The 21,489-nt window shown below is 41.3% G+C and overlaps 1 long non-coding RNA gene across 2 annotated transcripts; it reads right to left on the reverse strand.

Annotated features, from left to right (window-relative positions):
- Positions 1 to 14,326: 14,326 nt before the first annotated feature.
- LOC110533876 lies at positions 14,327 to 17,709 on the reverse strand. 2 transcript variants are annotated; one of them, XR_002475057.2, is made up of 4 exons: positions 17,510 to 17,709; positions 17,301 to 17,370; positions 15,098 to 16,737; positions 14,327 to 14,400 (listed from the first exon to the last, which is right to left on the reverse strand). It is a non-coding gene; the product is annotated as an uncharacterized LOC110533876 (long non-coding RNA). The 2 variants fall into 2 exon arrangements; XR_002475056.2 differs by having other exon boundaries at positions 17,301 to 17,526.
- Between the last annotated feature and the right edge of the window lie 3,780 nt (positions 17,710 to 21,489).

Raw genomic sequence — 21,489 nt, forward strand, 5'->3', positions numbered from 1 at the left:
CGGCTAAAGCGGACGTGATTGAATAGAGCCCCAAGTAAGGAAGAGTGTGCATGTGTGTATACATGCCGGTGTAGCAGATGCAGGGGCAAACGACTGCAGCTGTGAAGACGGTGGTTGTCAGATTTAAAAGAAGAACAATTTTCTTAAATTAAAATAATTATACAAAACAGATTGAGTGATTGAGTGTGTTTATGTGTGTTTGATAAATACCTGGAATACATCACACTGCTTCAGGTCTACAAACATCTGGAAGTTCCAGCGTGCCACTCCAGGCCTGGAACAGCTTGGTGGAAAGACCAGTCACCCACCGAGCAGGTTGGAAGATCTGAAAAATAGGCACAATATAATTTTAATGACAAAGCCTTGACGACACACTAACCTAAACAGAACAAACTAGTAGTATTATTCAAATCTGGATTGACAACTAGGCTAAATCATGTGAAGTTATAAACCTCTAGGGATTAGGCTACACTCAAGTTAAATAAAGGATGCAAGACATGAGCTCTAGGACCATGCCTCAGGACTACCTGGCATGATGACTCCTGACTGTCCCTGTCTCTAGTCCACCTAGTTGTGCTGCTTATCCAGTCTCTGCTGTTTCTGTCTGCAGCTACTCGTCCCAGACCCGCTGTTTGATCCTGTCTCTCTACAGGACCTACTGTCTCAACCTCTAAATGCTCAGCTATGAAGAGCTAACTGGTATTTACTCTTGAGGTGCTGAACTATTGCACCCTCTATAATTTGACACTGCTGGTCATCTATGAATGTTTAAACGTCTTGAAGAATAATCTGGCTAAATGGTTGTACTCTTTTATAATCTCCACCAGCACAGCCAGAAGAGGACTGGCCACCCCTCAGAGCCTGGTTCCTCTAGGTTTCTTCCTAGGGAGTTTTTCCTAGCCACTGTGCTTCTTTGTCTGCATTGCTTGCTCTTTGGGGTTTTAGGCTGGGTATCTGTACAAGCACTTTGTGACAGCTGCTGATGTAAAAGGGCTTTATAAAATACATTTGATAGATTGAGTTACTGACATGAATAGAAGCATATACAATCAATCTAAATATGACAGTGAGCTGTCTTACATTTCCTCAATAGGAAGTTGTACCTTAAGCCAACACTTTTTCCTGGTCTTTCCTGCTGGGGACAGGGGGCTTCAGGTTTGGGAATGGAGGGCCTAGAGAATTGGAATATTAACAATAATTAGTGTCCACATTTATGAATGAATTAAATTCAATATGAGTTAGCTGTGTATCTCATCTGATTGAGAATAGCTGATTGTTAAGGGATTTTTATGAATAATGACTAAATTATGTATACATTTAAATCAGAACTATAACTAAACAGAATACTACTATGTTACTGAATGGATGTATGAATCTTATTATAATATTGAATGTAATGTGTGTAGTTTTCGTCAAGAATTAGAAGGACTTTCTGTTCCTTGTTGGAAACGAATGGAGCTTTTATCAGACTGGCTGGAATGCTGTGTTCCTTACAGGACATCCTGTCTCTACCCAGGGAGGGGAGAGACCTTGGGCAAGTAGTAGATTATTTAACAGGTGGTAGACAATGTGGGAAGGCTTGTGAATTATACTGCCATTATCGGAGTGGAGGAAGGACCTTTAAAACCTATGGCGTAATTTTTAGTATATAACCTGATGTAAATTGTACTATGATGAGTACTCCCGAGAATAAACGCTATTGGTTGATTTTGAGACTGGTCTCTGTCTATTTTATGCAAATACGTTTCTTGCAAATTCTTAGAAAATGGGCAGAGTGTTTTAATTGAATTGGTTGATGAACATATAGGAATGAAATTCATTTAACACTGATATACTGCATGTCTATTTTCTTTAGAAAATCTGCCAACAAATCACGCAATTCTGTCTAGTGAGAGTGCACACAACCATTAGCTTATTTTAACAAGTCGAAAATAACGTTGTCAAGGGACCCAACGAATAACAACGACGCTAGCCTACTACTGCACCCCATAATCAACCAACTTGCCAAATAGTAGTGACAAGGCTATATTGTTGTCATTCAGTAACGTTAAAACTGTTACGTTACTTTAGCTTAACTTACTGTACATCACATTATTACCCACCTAGCTAGCTAGTGATAGCAGAGCTAGCTCCAAAGAAAGAACGAATGAATGACAACAGGCTTTTAAACAAAAATATATATATCTAGCTTGTAAGATTGCATGTAAAACAACTTTACAGATGATTACAAAGTTTGAAAGCAAAGTTGACTTACCAGTATGCTGCTCTCTCAGGGACTAGAGTGAGGCATCCAGATATGAGGTCAGCTGGCGTCGTTAGCGTTAGCTAGCTAGCAGCGCCAGTATGTCAGAAATGAAAGTATATATCCAGCAACTATGTCAAGGTCAAAAACTAAAGAAACTATGCCATGCTGACTTCGTAAGATAAATCAAATCGGACTGAAATAATTAACAGGCTGAACGTACATTTCTGTGACTAACTAGCTAACTTTAGCTTGCCAGCTCAGTGACCAGTGAATCACCTATACCTGTTTACAGAGTGTGCGTCCCTCTCCCCTCCCACGTGCTGCATGGAGAAGCGCCAATGAGTCAACATGTGCCCAGAATTATATTACATTCGGGTTGGTTTACAAACCACATTGACAATGCATTGGAAACTGTTCAGGGCGGTTTAGCAAAATAATCCCCACGTGAGGCCCGGGTTTGATTCACGGCCAATGCACGCACACTTTTTGCTCTGGTACTGGATTTGTGTACATGGATTACACATTTGGCATTGCTGTGTCTTGTACCATGAACAGATTCAATAAAGGTTTCTACTGTATTCCCCCCCCAAAAAATGTTATATTTTAGTTTATTGTCCTCTGATGGTTTTCCAGTGCACAATATTTCCAGTAATCACATTGCTCTGTTTCATTCAATGTGATCACTGGCAATAATCAATTCATCATTTACACCTAGAGGTGCACCCAGCTCTAACATTAGCTACTAGTTTGCTTGAAAGAGTTTTCTGATAGCTCTGATTTTAAACAGCCTCTGTTTGATTTCAGATTTGCTCTGCATCACAGGAGTCTGGGTTTCAGCAACATCTGCTTCTCACTCCCACAAGGTAAGTGCTAAGTGATTTTGAATGGTGCATTTAGTCATTAGATCAGTTTCATCAAGAAACAAAAAAATTACGATATAAATTAAAGTGCTGTTTGATTGTCCACAGCCTAACCTTTGGAACATCTACATTTTAAAAAGTCTAATAAATCCATTTAGTATAGCCTACACCTTCACAATAAATCCATGATTTATTTTAGACGGGTCTAAAGAAACATGATATGAAGAAAATGTAGTCTATTTTAGAAGAACAGAATAGCATACTCTGAGTTGTCCTTATGGTAATGGTATGATGGCAACTTTGCATTTTTTTCTTCTTCTGTTATTTCTTACATTATTAGCCCAGAAAATGTTTTGAGTTATTACATACACTACCGTTCGAAAGTTTGGGGTCACTTAGAAATGTCCTTGTTTTTGAAAGAAAAGCAAATTTTCCCATTAAAATAACATACAATTGATCAGAAATACAGTGTAGACATTGTTAATGCTGTAAATGAGTATTGTAGCTGAAAACGGCAGATTTTTTGTGGAATATCTACATAGGCGTACAGAGGACCATTATCAGCAACCATCACTCCTTTGTTCCAATGGCACGTTGTGTTATCTAACCCAAGTGTATCATTTTAAAAGGCTAATTGATCATTAGAAAACCCTTTTGCAATTATGTTAGCACAGCTGAAAACTGTTGTTCGGATTAAAGAAGCAACAAAACTGGCCTTCTTTAGACTAGTTGTGTATCTGCAGCATCACTATTTGCGGGTTCGATTACAGGCTCAAAATGGCTAGAAACAAATAACTTTCTTCTGAAACTCATCAGTCTGTTCTTGTTCTGAGAAATAAAGGCTATTCCAAATTGCCAAGAAACTGAAGATCTTGTACAACGCTGTGTACTACTCCCTTCACAGAACAGTGTAAACTGGCTCTAACTAGAATAGAATGAGGAGTGGGAGGCCCCGGTGCACAACTGAGCAAGAGGACAAGTACATTTGAGTGTCTAGTTTGAGAAACAGTAGTACCTGCAAAACACCAGTCTCAATGTCAACAGTGAGGAGGCGACTCCGGGATACTGGCCTTCTAAGCAGAGTTGCAAAGAAAAAGCCATATCTCAGACTGACCAATAAAAATAAAAGATTAAGACGGGCAAAATAACACAGACACTGGACAGAGGAACTCTGCCTAGAAGGCCAGCATCCCGGAGTTGCCTCTTCACTGCTGACGTTGAGACTGGTGTTTTGCGACCAGATGAGAACTTGTGAGGCGTCTGTTTCTCAAACTAGACACTCTAATGAACTTGTCTTCTTGCTTAGTTGTGCCCTGGGGCCTCCCACTCAAAATAAAGTCAAATGTATTTATTTATATAGCCCTTCTTACATCAGCTGATATATCAAAGTGCTGTACAGAAACCCAGCCTAAAACCCCAAACAGCAAGCAATGCAGGTGTAGAAGCACCTAGAAAGGCCAAAACCTAGGAAGAAACCTAGGGTGGGTCATCTAGGTGATTAATGGTTTATGTGGTTCCCAATCAGAGACAGCTGTTTATTGTTGTCTCTGATTGGGGATCATATTTAGGCAGCCATTTCCTCATTGTGCTTTGTGGGATCTTGTCTACAGATAGTTTCCTGTGTGCACACCAGTAGCTTTTATTTTATTACCTTTATTTAACTAGGCAAATCAGTTAAGAACAAATTCTTATTTTCAATGACAGCCTAGGAACAGTGGGTTAACTTGTACCTTGTCAGCGCAGGGATTTGAACTTCAACCTTTCGGTTACTAGCCCAACGCTCTAACCACTAGGCTACCCTGCCGCCCCTTCACGGTTTGTTTGTGCTTGTTTGTTTTGTTTGGCGAGTTTCGATTAATTAAAATATGTGGAACTCTACGCACGCTGCGCCTTGTTCCAATCATTTTGACGAGCGTGAAAGAAGATCCCAGCAACAAAGGACCTAGCAGCGTGGTCAGGAAGAGCAGTGATCCTGGGCCCAGGAGAAAAGTGAGTGGAGGACATCATGGACATGGGAGGAAGCTATGGCAGGGGACAAGACCCTGCCATGGAAGCAGACAGAGGCAACAAAGGAGGATCAACGGCGACTCCGAAGTTCATGACCACGACGGAAGCCCGAGAGACAGCCCCCCCCAAATTTGGAGGGGTGCACACGGGTTGGTCGGCGAAGCCGAGGGGTGAGTCTGATAGCGAAGAGGAATATTGGGATAGACTGAGCGAAGAGTATTGTGAGATAGTTGAGGGGAGTGATGAGGTAGAGTGCACCAGAGCCGCCATGGAGGAAGACGTCGTATCTGCGAGCAGAGTGGGTACTACGCCCCGCACCGGGGCCGCCCCCAACAGTAGATGCCCACCCGGGACCCTCCCCTATTGAGTCAGGTTTTGCAGTCGGAGTCCGCACCTTTGGGGGGTGGGGTGGGGTGGGGGTACTGTCATGCCCTGACCATAGAGAGCTGTTTATTCTCTGTTGGTTGGGGCATGATAGTGACTAGGGTGGGTCATCTAGGTGATTAATGGTTTATGTTGGCCTGGTATGGTTCCCAGTCAGAGACAGCTGTTTATCGTTGTCTCTGATTGGGGATCATATTTAGGCAGCCATTTCCTCATTGTGCTTTGTGGGATCTTATCTACGGATAGTTGCCTGTGTGCACACAAGTAGCTTCACGTTTTGTTTGTGCTTGTTTGTTTTGTTTGGTGAGTTTCGATTAATTAAAATATGTGGAACTCTACGCACGCGCGTCTTGGTCCAATCATAATGACGAGCGTGACAACCAAAACATTTTTATTGATGGAGTCACGCATGATTCATCAAATTATATTTTGAAAGAAGAAGTAAAGTACTTTAAGAATATGTTTTCGTTTCAGTCTCCTCCATCTCCACTAACTGAAATTAATTGTATGTTTTTTTCCCCCTAATAATAATGTAAAATTAACATCTGTACAGAAAGACTCATTTGAAGGCCAAATTACAGAGGAACTTCTTGACGCAATTGGGGCCTTTAAGGATGGGAAAACTCCAGGGCTGGATGGCATACCAGTGGAAGCATACAAAACCTTTTTTTGAGATGCTCAGAGGACCATTATTAGCATGTTTTAACCACTCCTATATAAACGGTAGATTATCAGACATGCAACAAGAAGGTCTGATATCATTATTACCGAAACAGGACCCAAATGGTATATATAAAGATCCAGTCCATTTAAAAAACTGGAGACCTCTTACACTTCAGTGTTGTGATGCAAAAATCCTAGAAAAATGCTTGGCGCATAGAATTTAAAAAGTATTGTCATAGATTATTAATCCTAATCAGACAGGTTTTTTACATGGACAATACATTGGAGATAATTTAAGACAAGTACTGGAAACAATGGAATACTATGAAATACCAGGGACACCAGGCCTGGTTTTCATAGCTGATTTTGAAAAGGCTTTTGAATAAGTACAAGCTTCTCAAGAGAACACTGATAAAAATAGTTTTGGAACCTATGATTTTGTTAGGTTCCCCATTAGCCGGGCCAAATGGCAACATCTAGTCTTCCTGGGGTACGACACATCATTTTTTAATATTTTTTATTTCACCTTTATTTAACCAGGTAGGCCACTTGAGAACAAATTCTCATTTACAACTGCAACCTGGCCAAGATAAAGCAAAGCAGTGTGACAAAAAAACAACACAGAGTTACACATAGGATAAACAAAAGTACAGTCAATAACACAATAGAAAAATCTATATACACTGTGTGCAAATGGAGTAAGGAGGTAAGGCAATAAATAGGCCGTAGTAGCGAGGTAATTACAATTTAGCAAAACACTGAAGTGATAGATGTGCAGATGATGATCTGCAAGTACAAATACTGGTGTGCAAAAAGAGCAAGAAAGTAAATAAAAACAATATGGGGATGAGGTAGGTAGTTGGGTGCGCTATTTACAGATGGGCTATGTACAGCTGCAGCGATCGGTAAGCTGCTCAGATAGCTGATGCTTAAAGTTAGTGAGGGAGATATAAGTCTCCAACTTCAGCGATTTTTGTAATTCGTTCCAGTCATTGGCAGCAGAGAACTGGAAGGAAACGCGGCCAAAGTGGGTGTTGGCTTTTGGGATGACCAGTGAGATATGCCTGCTGGAGCACGTGCTACGGGTGGGTTTTGTTATGGTGACCAGCTGAGATAAGGTGGAGCTTTACCTAGAAAAGACTTGTAGATGACCTGGAGCCAGTGGGTCTGGCGACGAATATGTTGCGAGCGCCAGCCGACGAGAGCATACAGGTCGCAGTGGTGGGTGGTATAAGGGACTTTAGTGACAAAACGGATGGCACTGTGATAGACTGCATCCAGTTTGCTGAGTAGAGTGTTGGAGGCTATTTTGTAAATGACATCGCCAAAGTCAAGGATCGGTAGGATAGTCAGTTTTACGTGGGTATGTTTGGCAGCGTGAGTGAAGGATGCTTTGTTGCGAAATGGGAAGCCGATTCTAGATTTAATTTTGGATTGGAGATGCTTAATGTGAGTCTGGACGGAGAGTTTACAGTCTAACCAGACACCTAGGTATTTGTAGTTGTCCACATATTCTAAGTCAGAATCGTCCAGAGTAGTGATGCTAGTCGGGGGGGCGGGTGCAGGCAGCAATCGGTTGAAGAGCATGCATTTAGTTTTACTAGCATTTAAGAGCAGTTGGAGGCCACGGAAGGAGTGTTGTATGGCATTGAAGCTTGTTTGGAGGTTTGTTAACACGGTGTCCAAAGAAGGGCCTGATGTATACAGAATGGTGTCATCTGCATAGAGGTAGATCAAGGAATCACCCGCAGCAAGAGAGACATGATTGATATATACAGAGAAAAGTGTCGGCCCAAGAATTGAACCCTGTGGCACCCCCATAGAGACTGCCAGAGGTCCGGACAACAGGCCCTCTGATTTGACACACTGAACTCTATCTGAGAAGTAGTTAGTGAACCATGTGAGGCAGTCATTTGAGAAACCAAGGCTGTTGAGTCTGCCGATAAGAATACGGTGATTGACAGAGTCGAAAGCCTTGGCCAGGTCGATGAGGACGGCTGCACAGTAATGTCTTTTATCGATGGTGGTTATGATACCGTTTAGTACCTTGAGCGTGGCTGAGGTGCACCCGTGACCAGCTCGGAAACCGAATTGCACAGTGGAGAAGGTACGGTAGGATTCTAAATGGTCAGTGATCTGTTTGTTAACTTGGCTTTCGAAGACTTTAGAAACTCAGGTAATATCAAATTGTATTTGTCACATGCGGCGAATACAATAGGTGTAGACCTTACAGTGAAATGGTTACTTACAAACTAGGGTGGCTGGAGTCTTTGGCAATTTTTAGGACCTTCCTCTGACACCACCTGGTATAGAGGTCCTGGATGGCAGGAAGCTTGTCCCCAGTGGTGTACTGGGCCGTACGCACTAACCTCTGTAGTACCTTGCAGTCGGAGACCGAGCAGTTGCCATACCAGGCGGTGATGCTCTTAATGGTGCAACTGTAGAACATTTGGAGGATCTGAGGACCCATGCCAAGTATTTTCAATCTCCTGACGGGGAATAGGCGTTGTCGTGCCCTCTTCATGACTGTCTTGGTGTGTTTGGACTATGACAGTTCGTTGGTGATGTGGACACCAAGGATCTTGAAGCTCTCAACCTGTTCCACTCCAGATACAATCATATTTCACAGTAAACAAATAGACAACAGAATTTCAGCATGCTTATAGGGAGGAACACTCAACAAGCACAGCATTTACACAAATAACTGACGATTGGCGGAGAGAAATTGATGATAAAATTGTGGGGGCTGTCTTGTTAGACTTCAGTGCAGCTTCTGACATTATCGATCATAGTCTGCTGCTGGAAAAACTGTGTAATGGCTTTACACCCCTGCTATAATGTGGATAAAGAGTTACTTGTCTAGCAGATCACAGAGGGTGTTCTTTAATGGAAGCATCTCAAATATAATCCAGTTAGAATCAGGAATTCCCCAGGGTAGATGTTTAGGCCCCTTGCTTTTTTCCCATTTTTACTAATGACACGCCACTGACTTTGAGTAAAGCCAGAGTGTCTACAGTATGTATTTAGTTTCACTCAACACTATACACGTAAGCTACTACAGCGACTGAAATGACTGCAAACCTCAACAAAGAGCTGCAGTTAGTTTCAGAGTGGGTGGCAAGGAATAAGTTAGCCCTAAATATTTCTAAAACTAAAAGCATTGTATTTGGAACAAAACACTCACGCAACCCTAAACCTCAACTAAATCTTATAAGTTGAGCTGACTAAACTGCTTGGAGTAACCCTATATTGTAACCCTGTGACTACTGTTCAGTCGTGTGGTCAGGTGCCACGAAAAATCACTTGGCTCAAAAATCACTTGGAAAATTGCAAATGGCTCAGAACAGGGCAGCACGGCTGGCCCTTGGATGTACACAGAGAGCTAATATTAATAATATGCATGTCAATCTCTCCTGGCTGAAAGTGGAGGAGAGATTGACTTCATCACTACTTTTATTTATGAGAGTTTGTTGAATGCAAACTCTGTCTAAACTACTGCCACACAGCTCGGACACCCATGCATACCCCACAAGACATGCTGCAAGAGGTCTCTTCACAGTTCCCAAGTCCAGAACAGACTATGGGAGGCACACAGTACTACATTGAGCCATGACTACATGGAACTCTATTTCACATGAAGTAACTGACGCAAGCAGTAAAATTAGATTGAATAAAAACAGATTAAAAAACACCTTCTGGAACAGCGGGGACTGTGAAGCAACACAAACATTGGCACAGACACAGGCATACACACACACACACACACACACACACACACACACACACACACGATAACATACACACTATACATACACATGGATTTAGTACTGTAGATATGTGGTAGTGGTGGAGTAGGGGTCTGAGGGCACACAGTGTGTTGTGAAATCTGTGAATGTATTGTAATGTTTTTAAACTTCCTTAATTTTGCTGGACCCCAGGAAGAGTAGCTTCTGCTTTGGCAGCAGCTAATGGGGATCCATAAATACAAATACAAAATACAGTCCCATCGATGAGAATGGGGGCATGCTCGGCCCTCCTTTTCCTGTAGTCCACGATAATCTCCTTTGTCTTGATCACGTTGAGGGAGAGGTTGTTGTCCTAGCACCACATGGCCAGGTCTCTGACCTCCTCCCTATAGGCCGTCTCATCGTTGTCGGTGATCAGGCCTACCACTGTTGTGTCATCGGCAAACTTAATGATGGTGTTGAAGTCGTGCTTGGCCATGCAGTTATGGGTGAACAAGGAAGTAGAGGACAGGACTGAGCACGCACCCATGAGGGGCCCCAGTGTTGAGGATCAGCGTGGCAGATGTGTTGTTACCTCCCCTTACCACCTGGGGGCGGCCCGTCAGGAAGTCCAGGATCAAGTTGCAGAGGGAGGTGTTTAGAGCCATGGTCCTTACCTTAGGGATGAGCTTTGTGGGCACAATGGTGTTGAAAGCAGAGTTGTAATATCTGAGTGGATGATGCTGTATGGCTGGCCACCTGGATCTGGGTAATTTTCAATTCAGGAAGTTTCCAAATAAAACAAATTAGGAATTGGGAAAAAGTGACAGAGGACTTGAATTTCAATGAATTTATTGAATGGATTGAGTTGTAATGTGTGTCTGGTGCCCTTGTGTGTGTCTGGCACCCCCTGCAGGAGAGCAATGCCCTGTTCTGCTGCCTGTACTGCTCCTGGTGTTACAACCCTGTGGCCACCTTGTCCCACTGCTTCCTGACAAAGAACTTTCGCCATGCCTACGACCTCATCCAGAAGTTGTATCCTTTCTACTTGTCTTTGATATACATTTTGCATATCAGTATTATTACACCTCATAGTGTATTTCTATTGGTGTGTATATTATACTATATTTCCTTTATGTTAGCCATGTAGTGGTGACTTGGAGGTGACTGTGGAATTCCTCATGGAAGTGGACAAGCTTGTTCAGTTGATCAAGAGCTCCATCATTACCTGTGAGTCTCACAGCACCAATATTAGACCTGAACACACACACTGAATGGCATCACACAGCACTACACACACACCTGTCTCTCATCTTTCTGTGTTTGTCTAGACTTACATCTTCAGCTGCTGGAGAACAATCCGTACCTGATCAAGGCCCTGTACAGACTGCTGATGATGCTACTGCTTCAGAGCCTTGCAGCTTCTCTCTCACCGCCTGCGCTGTATGCCTAACCCAGAGCTCATGAGGACAGTGTGAGTAGTATTAATGATTGTGTTAATTTGGTGTGCCTACACTCTGCAGCATTCCATTCCCATGGCCACTGCCACTACAATATTATTCCCTATACAGTTATTTATTTCATCCCCATGTTTTTGGTTTCAGGGATAAGTCGAAGTACATTGAGTCTAAGTCTGTTAGCATCAAGCTTCCGGCATACGCTTACATGGATTACAATGAGCAAACACCTGGAGGTGCGCCACCAGCACTCATGCCGTGCCAATCACAGAGACAGGAAGTTGGTGCTGTGACACGGTGGGACAAACTTTGACCCCTGAGGCAGGGCACTGCGTCAAGCCTTCACCCACGGATGGAGACGCAAACACCCCAACCAACCACAAACTTAAAGGACTGATTGAAGAATGCTCACCACTCATATAGGAGCACCTTTGTGCTTATATCGTTTTTAGCCTTTGAAAATACTGTAGGCATGAAGAACATTGAGTGGATTTTCTTTTTTAAACAATCGTTTTTTTAAAGGGATACTTTGGGATTTTGACAAGGAAGCCCTTTATCTACTTCCCCAGAGTCATATGAACCCGTGGACACCATTTAAGAATTGTAAGCATGCTAGCAGATAACTATAGACTTTCAGTCATTGCGCTAATGCTAGTTAGCATTGGCTCGCAAAACTACCCCTAACTTCCTTCATACTGGACACACACATAACAATTGTATCCACAAGTTCATCTGACTCTGGGGAAGTAGATAAAGGCCTTATTTCCAAAATCCAGAAGCATCCCTTTAAGTGCTTTTTTGTTGAGTTGCATACATAAACTCTCATGCAGACACTGCACATACCTTCCTGTTTAACCCTGCTGGGACATTAGTTTAGGCCCACCCAACCCTAGTTGTGAGAAGTGAGAGGACCTTATTGTGACTGGAGGACAATCCAAACTTGAATTCAGGGCAGGGGAAACCGCTTGCATCGTTTGTTTTAGAAACAAACTTTTTTTTCTTACTATTTAAAAGGCTTGTTACTTGGCAAGCTCATATTCCGCAATGGTCCCAAAAGCCCTGTACAATGGAGACAGCACGATTATGCTCCTCAGACTAATTTTAAGCTCTTTCTGTTGCTCAAAGCTTAACTGGACATGCTTCTTGAACAGTGTTAAACCTCTTTTGCCCCCCAATCCATCCTTCCCCTCTCTCACATTCTAATTTCATACTCCTCTCTTCAGCCAGTCTCTTCCCCTCACTGACAGCCTTTATCTCTTTCGAACGCTTGTTACCTTCCTCTTCTTATTGCTAACATCTGCTTCCTGGGCAACCCTGCTGTAGACAGATGTCTTATCAAGTGAAACTTTAAAAAATAAAGTTGACCATGTATAATAATTTTACTTTCCATTAGCTTGTATACTCTATGCATCAGTTTCTGAACAGTAGGTGGCGTCAGTCATACTTTTATGGACAGTGATTGATCTGTGGTAGGTGTTATGTAGATTCCCAATAAATAATTTACACAACTACACTTTTAGCCCATTTAAGATACAAGGAATTAGAAGCAAGTTTTATTCAGATCGCCATTAGCTTTTGCCAAAGCGATTCTTCCTGGGGTCCACAAAACAAAACACTGAAACAGTTAGTCAAAATACCACTAATACCACTATCACTATTTGTCATACAGTAGCTAGCAGCCAGAGCAGTAACAAGTGGGGCAGGACCAAATAGGTGGGGGCTCATGTTAAACAAGAATGATGACATGGTATGTCAGTTCCTATGAATATGCAGGGTTTGTTTACAGCTGATGTGCTTCAGTGATGCCGCCCAGACCTATTGCAAAGGAAGAGCTCCAACTCGTTAGTCTTTGAAGTTAACGTGTCTCCTGTGAGACGCCCCAATAAAAGAGCATTTCTTTGATCTGGAGTTCTTTTGAACACACCCTCTATGCAATGTCGCACTGCGCAGTTGCCGACATCTTATCACATAAATGCCATACACGTGACAAGTCAAATTACCACACCTGCCACCCACAGCTACAACTCATTGAGTGACAAAATCATACATGGTTGAATAGACAATATCCTCATTTGTAATGGTGCCAAAGGTTTCTAGCAGCTGATATGGACCATAGAGCAAGGCATCTCATGACAACTTTTGACATCCATTGTATTTCACAAATCTGTGAATTCCAGTTGATATGTACAGAATGTAATTGCAGTGTTAGCTTAAACCCTGTGGAGTTACTTCTAGTCCTCATTATAAAGATGTAATCTCAGAAACGTTAAGGATGTTTGAACAAAAATCAAATGGTATTTCCTCACACCTAGTGCATTCAAGCTTATGCCATTCTTTCAAGGTCCAATGCAGCAGTTTACCTCAATATAAAATAATTCAGGTAACAATGAAGTACCTTCATACTGTTATCTTGAATTGATATGGTCAGAAATGGGTTTTTAAAAGCTTCTTAGCAAAGAAGAATTTCTCAAGCAATAATTTTGCTAGGACTGAGTGAATGGCCTTATTGGGAGGGATCTGTAACCTAAAAACTATCCATTATTGACATAGGTTTGAAACTAATTGGTCTAACTTCCAAAACTCAATCCCACCAAAACCGGCTGAAATTTCAGGTGTTCTTTTCAAAACTGCATTATTTTCACATTATTCCAACCTCAGTTTGAAAATGTATATAAAACACAGAAAAACCTTGTTGATTGCCATGGGCCTTTAATATGCAGTTTTGCCCAACACTGCTTTGGCTGTACAAATCTGATTTAATTAAATTAAAGTGCATTTACTACTAAAGAACAAAGCAAGTAATGAGACCCCTGCAGATGCATTTAAACCAACTAAAGAAAGATTTCTCTAACTTGGGTTGAGTGTAACCCATATTAGATACTCTTGACACGCAAAGCCCCTGAAGCTTTAAGAGCCATGTTTAGACCAAGTTTCTTACTGGTCAGAGCCAATAGCCCACATAGTTAATAGACAAAGGACCTCCAGTGAAATATTGAATTATTTATTAGTAATCAAAGTGCTGTAGAGAATTGAAGTCCATGGTCAGGAGATCACCGAGCCTGTCAGATACAAAGTATAGTTAATATAGTACACAATAAGCTACAGCATAAATTGGAATACCTTTAGACCATAAGAAACCAGATCCCATATTCATCAAGTGTCTCCGGGTAAGAGTGCCTATCTAGGATGAGGTCCCCACTGTCCATTCATTATAATCTAAAACAGATCCCAGATCACCACTCTTACTCTGCTTTATGAATGTGCCCAGAATTACATGTGAATAGACCATAGAGGTAGAAAGAAGGCTGTAGATTGATACAACCAGTCATAGCATGACATTGCCATTGAGGGCTTACACCAATTTAAAGTAGTAAACTGGGTTGGTGATTCCTATAGAGTGATGGGAGTGATTAGCCAATGATCAGAGCATTCTTTAAAATTGGGTTACCCATGAATTGTAAATGTCTTTAAGCTGCATCACCACAATCTAGTGACCACAATAAATGACAATATTTGGCTCAGCACTCCAGCACTGCATGCTGTGTATACCTTACTAGCATTGCATGTATTTTGTTTATTTTAAAACAATATGAAAATTCACTACTTTAAAATGGAGATGGCCACAATGGTACCATCACAGACACCATAATGGCACAGATACAAATATTTGTCCTCTTTCCATCTATGGAATACGCAGACAAATAAACGTAATCTTGAAACTGCAATAAAATTGTGATGTCAATAAACCAATCATACCTGCACTTAAGTCATCCTGAATTCAGGTCTTCCTGGAACGACATCACCACGGGAGCCTCCACTCTAGGAATGGGCGTAGTTTCTCTGAGGAAGTATTTGTGGCATAAATCCTCTGGGACCTGCACCTTCATCTGATTCAGGAGTGGGTTGGACAGGACTAGGCTCTTCACCACTCTCAGCCTCCATGCTTGAATCACTGGTAATCTGGGCGAACTGGTTGGCTGCATTCGGGTTTAATCCACTGTGAAAAGGTGCAAACATGTTGACTTCCAAAGCAGGTTTGTGGTCCAAGTGCTGTGAAAAGGTGGCTGAGAGTTCCTACTTGTGGCTATCCACACTGTAAGGAGAGCCATATCTTGGGTATAATTCTGGGGGGGACAGGTCTTATTTGGGGGCTTGGTGGACCAAGTTCACTACCTTTCTGGACTGAAGGTTTCTTACCAGCCTGGCTTATTCCTGAATTTGAGATGGAAGGTTTAGTTTGAACTAGAAAATAGTTTCCATAGTGGATAGGATCAGAGGTATTGGGTACAGGGTCAACAGTAGGTTTTGGAGGCATAGTTTGTTCAGTCAGTCTTTTGCCAAAATAACCTGGGGAGAGGTTTTCCTGACCCGGGTAGTAGTAACCACTAAGAGCTCCTCCATTTTGGCCATAGCCAACATTGGTGGGCACAGGGTCAGGTTTGATTGGAGTTGGGGGTTTATATTTATACTGACCTACACTATAAGGAGGGTCACAGCTGGGGTTATATTGCTGGAGTGCAGGTTTTGAGAGCTTTCCATTCTGGAGGAATCAGGTTTATTTCCTGTCTGGACAGGAGAGGATTTCTTATCAGCCTGTCCTCCTCCAGTCTAGGGTGTCCCAAATTGGGTAGTAGTGGGGTTCTTCAGACCTTGGTAATGTCCACTAGGAACATTTCCAGGCTGAGGGGGTACTTGAGCCAACTGGTGCAGGACCAGCTGCAGTGATTGGTTTGGGAGAAATGGTCCTTTGCCAAAGTTAGTGGGAGGCTTTACCTGACCTGGGTTATAACCATTGGGAACCTCAACATCCTGAGTGGGACCATACCACATTGGAACAGGGTAAACTGAAGAAGTTGGGTTTGAATAATACATGGGGAAAGATGTGGTATGCGAGTAATAGCCACTGCGATTTGTCTCATACTGGGGGGGGGACCAATGGCTAAGGGAATAGGGTAAATGGCACAGCTGGTCTTTCCAGTTTGAGGTTTGGTCAAATCCGTTAGCTCCATCTTATCTGGGATAAAAAACAACTTTACACCTTGGATCTTTCCAATGGGGCTATGGGAAACTTCTCTCTGGGTGTCAGAGCCATTGGGGGCAGACTAATCTTGGTTTGGGTCTGGGCCCCCCTGAGCAGGACCAGCACAAGGGGTGCCGCCTTTCTGATTAGAGCCAGGACTACTGGTAGAGGTTGTCGGTGGACTTGAGAGGCGTTGGAAGGGTATAGTTAAGCGGAAATCTACTGGAGCACTTTTTGACCGGAGGTCAGCAGGAAAAGTGCTACTCCAGGCTGAGGAACTGTGGACCTGGTCATGCTGGCTGGGATAATGTGCAGCTCTGTAGTACTGGGGCTCCACAGTGAGACGCTGTACACACAGCATAGCCATAACTGCAGCCTGAAATAAATGAATACTTTTAGTATAACATACTAGGAGATTCAAATAAATACAGACGTTCTAAGATTATGTGCAATCTCCTAGTGGTTGAAAAGGCTCATCCTGGGATGACATTTTTCTAAAGAAGCCATTCCACCACTTGTTACATTAATCAGTTGAGGAATGACGCTAGGAAAATGTAATCCCTCAAATTCATAGACTGTAGTCTAGATGCAGGGATTGAAAGTCCATGAGATCCAAATTTACCATGTTTTAACGCTTTACATAAAATAATTGTAAACAAATGGTTTACAAACATCAATTATATTTTGGGTTCAGATGGGGTTAACAGAATAATTATTTTCATGGATGTGACAATCCCAGACTGTAGCTTTTTTTACATTTATTTTTATTGACAATTGAACATTCCCATACCTCTTGGAAAAGATCCAGTTTACTGCTACATTTAACAGGCAAAACAGAATCATGCAGCAAAAGAGGACAGAAATCACTTCAAAATAATTACTAGGCTATCGAATTGAAATTTAGAAGTGAAGAAAAAACTAAAATAGAAACATAGTTACCTTAAAAGGTAGACAGACACAGCCATCATGAATGAGCTGCAGCACACATGCTATGCTGGTGTTTCGTTATCTGTTTCCAAAAATGTGTGTTTAACACCACAGATTATTGTGCTGACAGAAACATTTGGTTGGTGTCATGTAAAGTATATTTGTCAAATTCTCAAGCAGCTTAACCTGGTGGTAATCAAAACCAGCAAGGTGGAACTTACTCAGGTGCAACAATTTGAGATAATCCTTCAATGATTGGTGGAGGAAACTAGGGCAGATAAGTCTCTGGAGCAGTATGTTCAGATGTTTCCAGAGTAGAAAATATTAGGATGCAATTACAGTTCTGAATTTTTGACGAGACACACAAAAAAGTAATGTTTTGTATGGTTCTACAAACTACACAGGCTATGTTTACATAAGCAGCCCAATTGTGATTTGTTTTCGCCAGTAATTGGTCTTTTGACCAATCACATCAGAGGTGTTTCAGAGAAAATCTGATTGGTCAAAATACCAAATAGTGAGAAAAAAAACAGAATTGGGCTGCATGTGTAAACGCAGTCATAGTGTTTTCCTATCCATTTCTTCACATTATGCGTTGATCTTAGGCTGCGCAGAGGCAGCCCAATTCTGATTTCTAAAAAATATCTGATTTGAAAAAATATCAGTTAGTGGAGGGAAAAAAAATCTTAATTGTCTACCTGTGTAAATGCAGGCAGACAAACACACAAACTGTGTTTAACATGCCAAACAGATTTTTAGAGCAATTAAAAGTTTTGCATGTGAGAACTCAAAATTGTTTACTCATGGTTGTCCAGTTAAGTGAATGTCTGGGTACTTTAATTGGCTTATAGGTGATGGGGTCAAATTGGGGTCATGATAGGGGCTGCACCAAATGTTTGATGTATTATAATAATTTATTATGCTTATGTTGTCTTAATAGAAGGGGAGGGGCTATGGGACCCCTCCTCCTCTACATTTATAGGGTCCTACAGATTAACAATATATATATATTAATTGTAAGATTTTATAATTATTCCACAGTCTTTTCTAAGTCTGCCTCTTATTAAAAAAATAATCTGGGAAATGTGTGAATTATGGCATGGGGTGGACATATAAATCAACTTGGGGGAGTGGACATTTACTGCTGAGCCTTAGAAAACATTGGAACTATTGTATCTCTTGCAAGTTTGTATAGCTGTGTATGCATCGGCTTGGTCTGAGGAGTAGCAGGTAACAACGTATGCAGTGACATCACAGGGGGTTGACTACAAGCATGATAAAAGCAACTTTTCCTATGGGGCAGCTCATGAGAGACATCAGTTGTATGTTTGATGAATGATCTTTGACTTCTGTCTACAGCTGTATTTTGAGTAAAATTGTTATGATTTATAAGTGCACATTTTGAGTATTCCTTATTTGTTAAGTAAATAAAACGGTGCACAGAAAAACAGAACCAACATACGTAAGGCAATTTCTACTGTATGGTCCATTTCCAATAAACTAAGCCATCTAATCATCAGAGTACAGGTGCTCTGGAGTCTTGAGCCCTGCTGAATTCATTAATGAAACTTTATTTGACCATAGCTTTGGTGGTGAAGTTTATAATGGTAGGAGGTACAATATGATCCAGTAAATTATTTTAAACTGTATGCAGTTATTCATGCATTTAATAGAACATATACCACTATTTTATACATTTTGTGTCATCCTATTTGACATTCATGTCTCTTTATTATTCAAACCAAATACTCTCAACTCCTTACCTGCCTTACCCCAGAAGATATAACACTGTATGTCAATGTTACTGAAGCATTTCCATTTCATGGATATTAGTTTTAGGAGATTTGCCAGTTCTAATAATACAAGAAAAATCTTTATTCATTCAGATGCTCTTGTGCTTTGATCAAATGTGGTCAGAGTGAAGAACGCTTTTCATGTGAACACTGATGTTTTCCTCCGGGATATTGATGATATGGAATTAAATATGGATTGTGTGTGGTGAAGAGCTTTGATATGCAGTGTGCAGATGCTCTCTTTCCCCCTGTACGCTGTACAAGCAGAGTCTGAAGGCCCACTGCTTTGGCAGAACAGAACACATTCAGTATTCCTAGTTCCCCTCCTCTCTGGTTGGATCCTTACTGTATTGTACAGAACTCTACACAGTCCATGGTTTTAGTTGGTTCACTGCCAGTTTATACTTTATGCAATACTTTTGATTTCGAAAAATGTCCCATGGACATACAGTACATGTGTATGATCATTCTCTGACCCTCACTTACATAGATAGACAGGGATTACAGTTTTTGTTCTGTACTTTACCCTCAACTAAATGGGAATTTAAATGCTCACCTTTGCCTTTGTAAAATGTTGTTTCTCACATTACCCCCTACAGCTGTTACACACAGAACACATTGCTGACTAAAGACAGTTTCTGTACAAGTAAAATGAAAAAATAATAACGTCTCTTGCTAAAGCTTGGCTTTCCCAACCAGTTCTGAGTTAATCAACAAATCACAAGTAAAGTATTTGTCCCACTTGACTGGCTCATATAGCTAAACCAATTTATTTTCTCATAGATTGTTTTCTGAATCAATACACTGTAATTTAAAAAGTTATGAAACATCAAATTACAGCAAACAGCTGCTGTTTGATCCAGGATATTCCCCTACAACAGTACCTCCAGAAATATCATGAAATATCAAGTCCTTATGGTTAGTACTGAATAAAAATATAAACGCACTATGCAACAATTTCAAAGATGTTACTGAGTTTACAGTTCATATAAGGAAATCAGTCCATTGAAACAAATTAATTAGCTCCTAATCTATTGATTTCACTTGACTGGGAATCAGATATGCATCTGTTGGTCAGAGATACCTTTACAAAAAAAGTAGGGGCGTGGCTCAGAAAACTAGCATGTATCTGGTGTGATCAACATTTGCCTCAGGAAGCGCGACATCTCCTTCACGTAGAATTGATCAGGCTGTTGATTGTGGCCTGTGGAATGTTGTCCCACTCCTCTTCAATGGCTGTGCGAAGTTGCTGGATATTTGCAGGAACTGGAACACGCTGTCGTACACGTCGATACAGAGTATCCAAAACATGCTCAATGGATGACATGTCTGGTGAGTATGCAGGCCATGAAAGAACTGCGACATGGAGCCTTGCATTATCATGCTGAAACATGAGGTGATGGAGGGGGATGAATGGCACGATATTGGCCTCAGGATCTCGTCACGGTATCTCTGTGCATTCAAATTGCCATCGATAAAATGTTTGTTGTCAGCTTATGCCTGCCTATACCATAACCCCACCGCCACCATGGGGCAACGTTCACAATGGTGGCGTTTCATTGTCCCCAGCACAAAGTGCACCTGTGTAATGATCATGCTGTTTAATCAGCTTCTTGATATGCCACACCTGTCAGGTGAATGGATTATCTTGGCAAAGGGGAAATGCTCACTAACAGGGATGTCAACAAATTTGTGAACAACATTTGAGAGAAATAAGCTTCTTGTGCATATTGGACATTTCTGGAATCTTTTATTTCAGCTCATGAAACATGGGACCAACACTTTACATGTTGCGTTTATATGTTTTCTGTGTACATACAGTCATTCACTACTCTTAGACATACAGTATGTCTTGTCCTTGGTCTCGAGTATAAACTACTGACCTCTAGTCATGTGGAAGTCTATATAACTAGGAATAGAACATCAGACTCCACATGTATCACTTAGCATAAGCAGTGTTTCCCCTATATGCATTAAGCACCAGCGCACTGCCAGCAGCGCACAAAATATATATTTGGGGATGGTAAAATGTTTTCAGTGTAAACTTAAATGATTAAAACCAGATATAAAGTATGGAGTAAAGATAATGGAGCAATATATTTTAAAATAAGATCATCTTTGAGAATTAACAATTACCAAAATAAAAACTTGACAGTTAGGGAGAATCTAAAATGTTTAAAAAAAATGTCATTGAATGGGCCATGTTTGAGTCACTTAGGTAGCATAAGAACATGGCATAAGCCATCGAAAAATGTGTATAATTGCAGGAAATTTGTTTCGGACTGCAAATTCTTTCTCAGCCACATGGCAAAATGTGTAGAATTGCAGTAAATTACACTGAACAAAAATATAAACGTAACATATAAAGTGTTGGTCCAATGTTTCATGAGCTGAAATAAAAGATCTCA

Source organism: Oncorhynchus mykiss, chromosome 2 (genome assembly GCF_013265735.2).
Source record: "Oncorhynchus mykiss isolate Arlee chromosome 2, USDA_OmykA_1.1, whole genome shotgun sequence".
NCBI classification, from domain to species: domain Eukaryota; kingdom Metazoa; phylum Chordata; class Actinopteri; order Salmoniformes; family Salmonidae; genus Oncorhynchus; species Oncorhynchus mykiss.